This window comes from Vicia villosa, unplaced genomic scaffold (genome assembly GCF_029867415.1).
Source record: "Vicia villosa cultivar HV-30 ecotype Madison, WI unplaced genomic scaffold, Vvil1.0 ctg.002685F_1_1, whole genome shotgun sequence".
Lineage (NCBI taxonomy): Eukaryota > Viridiplantae > Streptophyta > Magnoliopsida > Fabales > Fabaceae > Vicia > Vicia villosa.
In genome coordinates, this window is record NW_026706004.1 from 70,999 (window position 1) to 79,107 (window position 8,109).

Below are 8,109 nucleotides of genomic sequence, written 5' to 3' on the forward strand. Positions count from 1 at the left end.
TGAGCAAGGTGTGCATATATCTATGGAGTCCTAACTTAAGTGTGAACTTCATATTGACTCATCTCCCACATATGTGAAAGAGGTCTCCATGACTATGCCACTCCTATTTTAAGTGTACTTGAATCCGGGTATAGGATTCGTCCTTCATTTAATTCCCAAGCAATCTTTAAAAGTAAAGCAATCAAAACAAACAAATTGGTGATCTAAGCCCTAAGGTAAACCCCTCTTTAAAGAATCCCCAGCAGAGTCACCAGTTCTGTAACACGGTGAACTGACTTTTATTTTTGTAAGCAACCAATGTTGCGGTGAGCAAGAGTCGCCACCGACTTTTATTTTATCCAATTTAATAGAAAGGAAAAAAGAACAAGAAAGACCTCTGAAAGAGATTGAGTTTGGGGGGTAGGTTATACAAAGGGAAGGTTTAAGGCACCCTTTGCATCCATGGTTATCCATGGGCTCTTAATTGCTTAGCTCACTTGTTTGTTTGAATTGTTTGAAAGAGTGTCGTGTGTGAATAGTAAAAACTTTGTTAAGGACTTTAGCTTGTAAATAAGCGTAGCCTTATTTTGAAAGTATTTGAAAAGAGAGGTGTGAAAAGTAATTTGAAAGTTTGAATGTGAGCAAGCAATTGAGAACTACCTACCCTGAGTTTGTCTTTCATGTTCTTTAAGTCTTTTGGGCGAAAGGGTCTATCCATACCATGAGAGGGCAGAAAGTCTTTCAATTGGATGTTGAAGGGTCATCGAATTCATCGTTCGCCACAAGACTGTTCCTACCATAAAGAGGGTAGGTAGTCTTTAGGGAAGGATATAATAGTCATTTAGGCAACAGACGAGGATACCTTAGCAATTGGGACAATCATCATGTTTCCGAGGCAACATCGAGGGACTAAATCTCATATGATGATTTTCATTATTTTAAAGGCAACCTTGCTTTAGGTATCCTCGGAATTGAGGGACTTGACTATTTTTCAAATTAAGGCAAAAGACAACAGTAATAAGGCAACAAGGCAACGAGAGGAATTATCCTAAAGGTGTGTGTGTGCACCAATCACATGATTCAGTTCAGATATTTATCTTGTAAAAAATGTTAGCTACATTCGATTAATTATCTTGCACTCCTTATTGTTACTAACCACGCAGTTATATAAGGCAGAATTAAAAAGGCAGAAAATATAAATTCCTACGCTATTACAATAAACACCTGTTGATGCGGGAAAATTAAAGGCAGGAAATAAACCTAAAATCTATTACATGGCTTTGGGACAGATACATTATAAATCAAAAAATAAAATTGTAAATAGATGAGGCAAAAGGCAAACCCCGAACGGGGACAAGTTAACCATGGTTAATAGAAGAAATAAAGCAAGGAAAAAAAGTAAATATTTAAAGGCATGCGACAATCACAGATTTTTAAGATGAGGAGAGAAGATCGCGATGAAATTATAGTTAAGAAAATTAGAGGTAAAAGTATAAGCCTAAAAGTTAAATGTTAGCCTAATGGAGAGAACACCAACCCTACAGTTAATGGACAACACCTACTAATGTGTGATTTTTTTAGGATTAAGGGAGAAGGTTAGTGATAAAGCCTAAAATTAATAATCATTATTAAACCTAAAATAATTAGCCTAAAATTAATTAATTAAAATTATTAAACCTAAAAAATATTAGCCTAAAATTAATTAAAACCTAATTTTTAAATTAAAGTTAACTAATTAAAAATCTAACTCTAATTACTAATTAAATTAACCTAATTAACTAATTAATTAATTAACTATTAAATAAAATTTAATCAACATTTAGTTAATCATTCTAAAAAAACTAAATTAAAAAAAGGTTAAATATTTGAGTTTTTTTAAAAAGAAAGAGATAAGAAAAATAAAAAAAAATAAAATAATAAAAAATTTAAAAGGAACCTGGGCATGGGATTCAATGTGAGTAGCCTTTGAGTGGACATGCAGGTCCTTGGGAAATCAAATTTAGCGCTGGAGAGATCTGACGGTGGCCATCCGAGGGTGCATCGTGTCCAGGCGTAGGGGCGAAGAACTGGATCTGTAAACCAAAACATTTAAAGAAAAAATATGACACAGCCAGGGTTCGAACCCAGGCTTGTGAGGTTACTCAATATTCTTCTTCACCAGCTGTGCTACAATTGTTAGTTGACAATAACATCCTCACGAATAAACAAATAGGAAAATTAAGTCTTAATTTTAAATTTTGAAAAGAGTCAAACATGGGCCCACCGGATTTTGCTACAACCAATCGATGGTGGAGAGAGGATAAGAGATCATTGACTGGCCAATGAGAACTCGCTGCATGTCCATGTATTCTGGTCAAAAAGATTCAAATTGGGATGCCACCGGAACAGTGACGTTTCGTTGTCTTCTCCGTCGAGCTTGAATGCCATTCCTGCAAAATCAACGCAAAACACAAAAAAGGATAACCCAGATCAACTATATGGGACCTTGCGAGTCTCATGGTACTGTTATTAGAATCTGAAACGGCCGGTACTTAGAGGAACGAAGCTTCCTCGAAATCTTGCCCTAAGAATGGCAGATCGTGCTGCGACCTGGATAAACCTCATGCGATTGTTCTAACCTGCGCTATGGACCCTCAGGAATAGATTAGTGATGTTAGTTGAAACAAAAACACGCTGGAATTTAAAACACGAAAGTTTACAATATGATGCAATCGGAGCTCATGTGGCTTGAGTTTTCAGTGATGTTTTGCCATGGCTCTGCACCTACCCTTACCTTATGATGCCCCAGGAGCACAGTGGAGTGCTTGGAACGGACTGAAAAAGGCTCCAAGTGGAAACTCAATGGTGTAACTTTGTATGAAAATTTGAATGAGGAACCCTAGTCTCTTGGCTGCCCTCCTCTCCTTATTTTCGTGTCCCCCTATTCTGAACAGACTCAGATATATATATATGGAGCATATTAGGTTAACAAAAGTGGCTCAAATCTTTGATTGGAAAGAGATGGAGATTTGTTTTTTAATCATGCAAAACATGCTATATTTGAACATTAGTTTTATGCAATGTCGTGATGCATGTATTATATGATGAGTTTCTCAAAATAAATTAGAAACTTGTATGTATGAATTTATCATGCGACACTGTAACACGGTGAACTGACTTTTATTTTTGTAAGCAACCAATGTTGCGGTGAGCAAGAGTCGCCACTGACTTTTATTTTATCCAATTTAATAGAAAGGCAAAAAGAATAGGAAAGACCTCTGAAAGAGAATGAGTTCGGGGGGTAGGTTATACAAAGGGAAGGTTTAAGGCACCTTTTGCATCCATGGTTATCCATGAGCTTTTAATTGCTTAGCTCACTTGTTTGTTTGAATTGTTTGAAAGAGTGTCGTGTGTGAATAGTAAAAACTTTGTTAAGGATTTTAGCTTGTAAATAAGCGTAGCCTTGTTTTGAAATTATTTGAAAAGAGAGGTGTGTAAAGTGATTTGAAAGTTTGAATGTGAGCAAACAATTGAGAACTACCTACCCTGAGTTTGTCTTTCATGTTCTTTAAGTCTTTCGGGCGAAAGGGTCTATCCATACCATGAGACGGCAGGAAGTCTTTCAATTGGATGTTGAAGGGTCATCGAATTCATCATTCGCCACAAGACTGTCCCTACCATAAAAAGGGTAGGTAGTCTTTAGGGAAGGATATAATAGTCATTTAGGCAACAGGCGAGGATACCTTAGCAATTGGAACAATCATCATGTTTCCGAGGCAACATCGAGGGACTAAATCTCATATGATGATTTTCATTCTTTTAAAGGCAACCTTGCTTTAGGTATCCTCTGAATCGAGGGACTTCACTATTTTTCAAATTAAGGCAAAAGGCAACAGTAATAAGGCAACAAGGTGTCGCTACCGCGAAAAATGGATCAGAGTCGCCACTAATATATTTATCCCATAAGGGAAAGGAATACCAGATAACCTAACTCAGAATAAGAACAAGGTCTTTCGACCATAGAACAAGGTACGGGAGTCGGTTACGCAAGGGGAAGGTGCTAGCACCCCTCACGCCCATCGTACTCGATGGTATCCACCTATGTTTGTTTCTATCTAGAGGGTGTATATATGTCTAATCCTGAATGCGAATGAATGCAAAAGAAACACGGGGAAAAGAAGGAATTTATTACAAGTGTGCTCGCTTAGGCCCCGCGACCCAATGCCTACGTATCCCATACAAGGAATCAGGGCGACCGTAGTTCGGCTCCATAGTTTCCATTTGTTTTGTGTTTTTTAGTTGAACAGCGGTTAAGATCACAATCCACGATGATCGACCTTTGGAGACTTATACGCCTAGTTTGGAATGGACTCAACATGTTCTTAAGCGCCTAACAAGGCAAAAGAATGAACTTGGGTTTGTGTTTTTTATGTAACTACATGATGAACAAAACCCAATACAAGGTTTCGCACCACTTCGTCACTTTGTTTTAATTCGAGCCTTTATTAAGTGTTTTGAATGTTTTTGGGTGGGTATTTTTTAAGGGAATTTACTTTGCGATTAGAATCACATAAAATGTATAATGATCGAGAAGCATATTAGGGAATGTATCCCACTCACTTCTATCCCATTATATAATGTTCAAGAAACAGATTAGGGAATGAATCCCACTCATTTCTATCCCATTAATTAATGTTTGAGAAACAGATTAGGGAATGAATCCCACTCATTTATCTCCCATTAAATAGTGACTGAGAAACAGATTAGGGAATGAATCCCACTCATTTCTATGCCACTAAGTGATTGAGAAACAGATTAGGGAATGAATCCCACTCATTTCTCTATCACTTTCTTAATGTGATTCGCATCTTTATTTATTAGTGTTTTAATGTTGAAAAAGAAAAAGAATGAACAAAAGGAGAACTAACCTATTCTCTAATCTAAGTTATTCTATTCTACAAGTGGCCCTAAGGTTAAGGATAAGGGATCTCTACCTATGTTATCATGCATAGACTACAACCTAAGTTGTTCTATATGACTCATCTTAATGAAGATTGAAGTCATCGCCCTAAGGGAACATGGTAAGCATATAGTAAGAGATAAGCAAAAGCAACAAGCAAGGTAGGTGACTTAATGAAGTCCCTAACCAAGTCTACTCCTTAGAGAGACTACTCACAATGAATCCCAAGAGAAAACAATCCACAAAAGGTGGAGGAAGATCAAACAATTGTCGCCTCTTAAACTAACAACCATCAAAGTATGAAAGAAAAGGCAAAGCATGAGAAAGAGGGAAGAAAGCCCTAAGGCAGTAGAAAACTAAGGAAATTAGTGTCCTAAATCAAACACAAAAGCATCATGGCATCACACGAAAATATTCACAAGAAGTTACCAAAGTATCGCATGAATCGTTACTTAACAATTAGTGAACAAACGTCAAATAATCAAAACAAAAGCGAATGAAAACATGATCTAAACTTGAGGTCAGTAGCATTTTAATTCATTTATGGGTCTAAGACATTATACCAATCTATGTTAGTCAATTAGCTTGAAACAACACAAAGTTCTAACAAAAACTAGACAAAACTAGGTCAAAACTAGTTAGTAAGTTCAAATTGTGGATGAAGTTTCGAAGAATGTGATCAAGTGATAGAAGTCGGTAGCTAATAACCTCTAATAGGTGTCTAAACAATCATGGGATCAAGTCAATAAGTCTCATACAAAATTATAGGTCATTTGTACAAGTTACAATACAATCGTTAGCCAAAAGCAAGTTATTTACATGTGAGAAAGAAAAATCAAGTAAAATAAGAAAACATGACTTAAAAAATCTAATTTCAGGTCTCAAAGCTCTTAAACATCCCTAATTATATGTACAAAAAGGAACCAACATTATTGCATGAATGCATTTCAATTTGAGAGCACAAACGTCACAATTATCTATTAGAAACGCATGTTAATCGAGTTAAACGAAAACTAACCAAATACCAATCAAAACAAAGAATTAGGAATTCATTTTTTACACAAAATATCATGGATTAGTCTACAGTAACTACACAAAAATTGGCAATTAGATTCGACTCCTAAGGCACTTAAACAAATTACTTTGTAAAACATGCTAAACATAAAAGTAGAATGAACACGTGTGAGGATATGATTTATTAAAAATAGCAAACTAATTTCTAAAAATCTACAAAAAATACCAAAAATATCTACACACAGAATCCTACCCAAATCATATTTTTATTTATTTTTTATTTGAGTTAAGACTGGTTAATGAGTCAAAAATTCGAAGGGAAACAAATTTAAAACACAAAAGAAATCTGTCTAACAGGGGTGCAAAAGTAATAACATTTGAACTGGAGCTAAACTCATGTCATTGTAGGGCCACGAATTGGGGGTGTAGGAAGCATCTAACTGCTAAGCCCAATTATCATATCATTCTATTATCCAAGTCTCTTCTCCTTAAATCCACATTCCATTTATTTACTTCATTATTTCTATTTCATTACAGCATGTTACATCACTATTATGTCATTCATTTCCTTATAAAATGTAACGTGACACTCCAATGCCCACACATATATCAATTAGTCAATGGTGCAATTAAGTTAGATAACACAAAAGTGAATCGATCAACCAATCAAGTGCTTCCACACTCACCCTTCCATTAACTCCAAGAATTTGGCAAAGAAGAAAAAAAAAGCATGCACACACAAAGGGGCCACGTGACCTAAACCTCCAATCATGTTCAACATCCCTGAGCACATGCAAGGACGGTGCGGCAGAACCCCACCCCCATTCATCTTCTCCGGTAATCACGGTGGCACCGGTGGTGAACAAAAAAATTCCAGAAACGCAAAACGATACCACTGTTCCACTCGTTTTTCGACGTAGATTTTAAATATGCCATTAGTTTTAGCGTTCAAATACTCTAACATCAAGAATCAACAACACAAGTTTGGATCCAAAAATAACAATCAAGCAATGCGCATACAACCGCTGCGTATATGTGAGCTAGTATCAGATGCATACGAACCTAATCAGATTACTACACATGCCGAGAAGGTTCACAGAAACTTACCTGAAAGATTCTTGGATTAAAAATTTAATAAAAACCCTGCCTTCGGCTCTAACGTCTTCGATGCCGATGAACACGCAAGCTTGCTATAGTCTTCCGAGTGAAATAAACGCAGGAGATGAACTTGTGTAGAGACGAAAAGAAGGCGTCGAGAATTTTGAACACCGTAAAGACGTGAGTTTCTGATCGGCTCTTGAAGATGATGACGAATACCGGTTCGGAGGTTGTGAGATGGATGAATTCGAGAGAGTAATGACGATGGTGATGGAGGTTATGGTGGTGGTTCTTGAGATACAATGGATGAAGATGAAGGTAGTGTGTTGTTGTGATTATTGAATGTGATGGATGAAGGTGGTTGATTGTGGTGGCCGGAGTTAGTTGCCGGGTTCTGTTATGGCAGTTGGGTTAGAAGAGTTGGTTAGGTGGTGTTTAGGGAGGTGAAAGAGAAGGGAGAAGAGAAAATGGGAGAGTGAGGAGAGAGAGCAGAATGATGGGAGTTTCTGAAAAATGGGGAGAGTGAATGTGGTGAATTCTGAAAAACAAGGGAAATGAATCGTACCCTATGATTTGTGAAGGTTTTTGTTTATATAGTGTGTGTGCATGGAGTGTATGGTATGGAGTGTTGTAGTGTAATATATTCTTTTACAAACTTAATGAACAAGGAGTGTATACTTGTGGTATGTTTTATGTAAGCTTTTTTGCATTCAGTGAGGTTGCATGGGCAATTGGAGTAATTGGCTGATGGTGAATACACATTACACCCTTGCTGCAAGTTGCCATAGCATGAAACTTTGGCCAACAACCATGTCCAAGATGCTCTCTTCTCATGCATAAAACTCTTGCCACAGTTCCTTATTTGATTCAAACTTGGACTCTATGCAAAGATGATGCGTGATAGCATAGATTTCATGTTGGAATGATTGAGAGAATAGGTTTGTAACTTAGTCAAAAATGCATGGGAAGATGTCATGTAGCGACTGGCTCCTCTATGCGTGTGGACTCAAGTATGCTGGCCCACATCTCTGCAGAATGGTCTTTTATGAAGTCATGACTTTGAGCCATTGCAAATGATT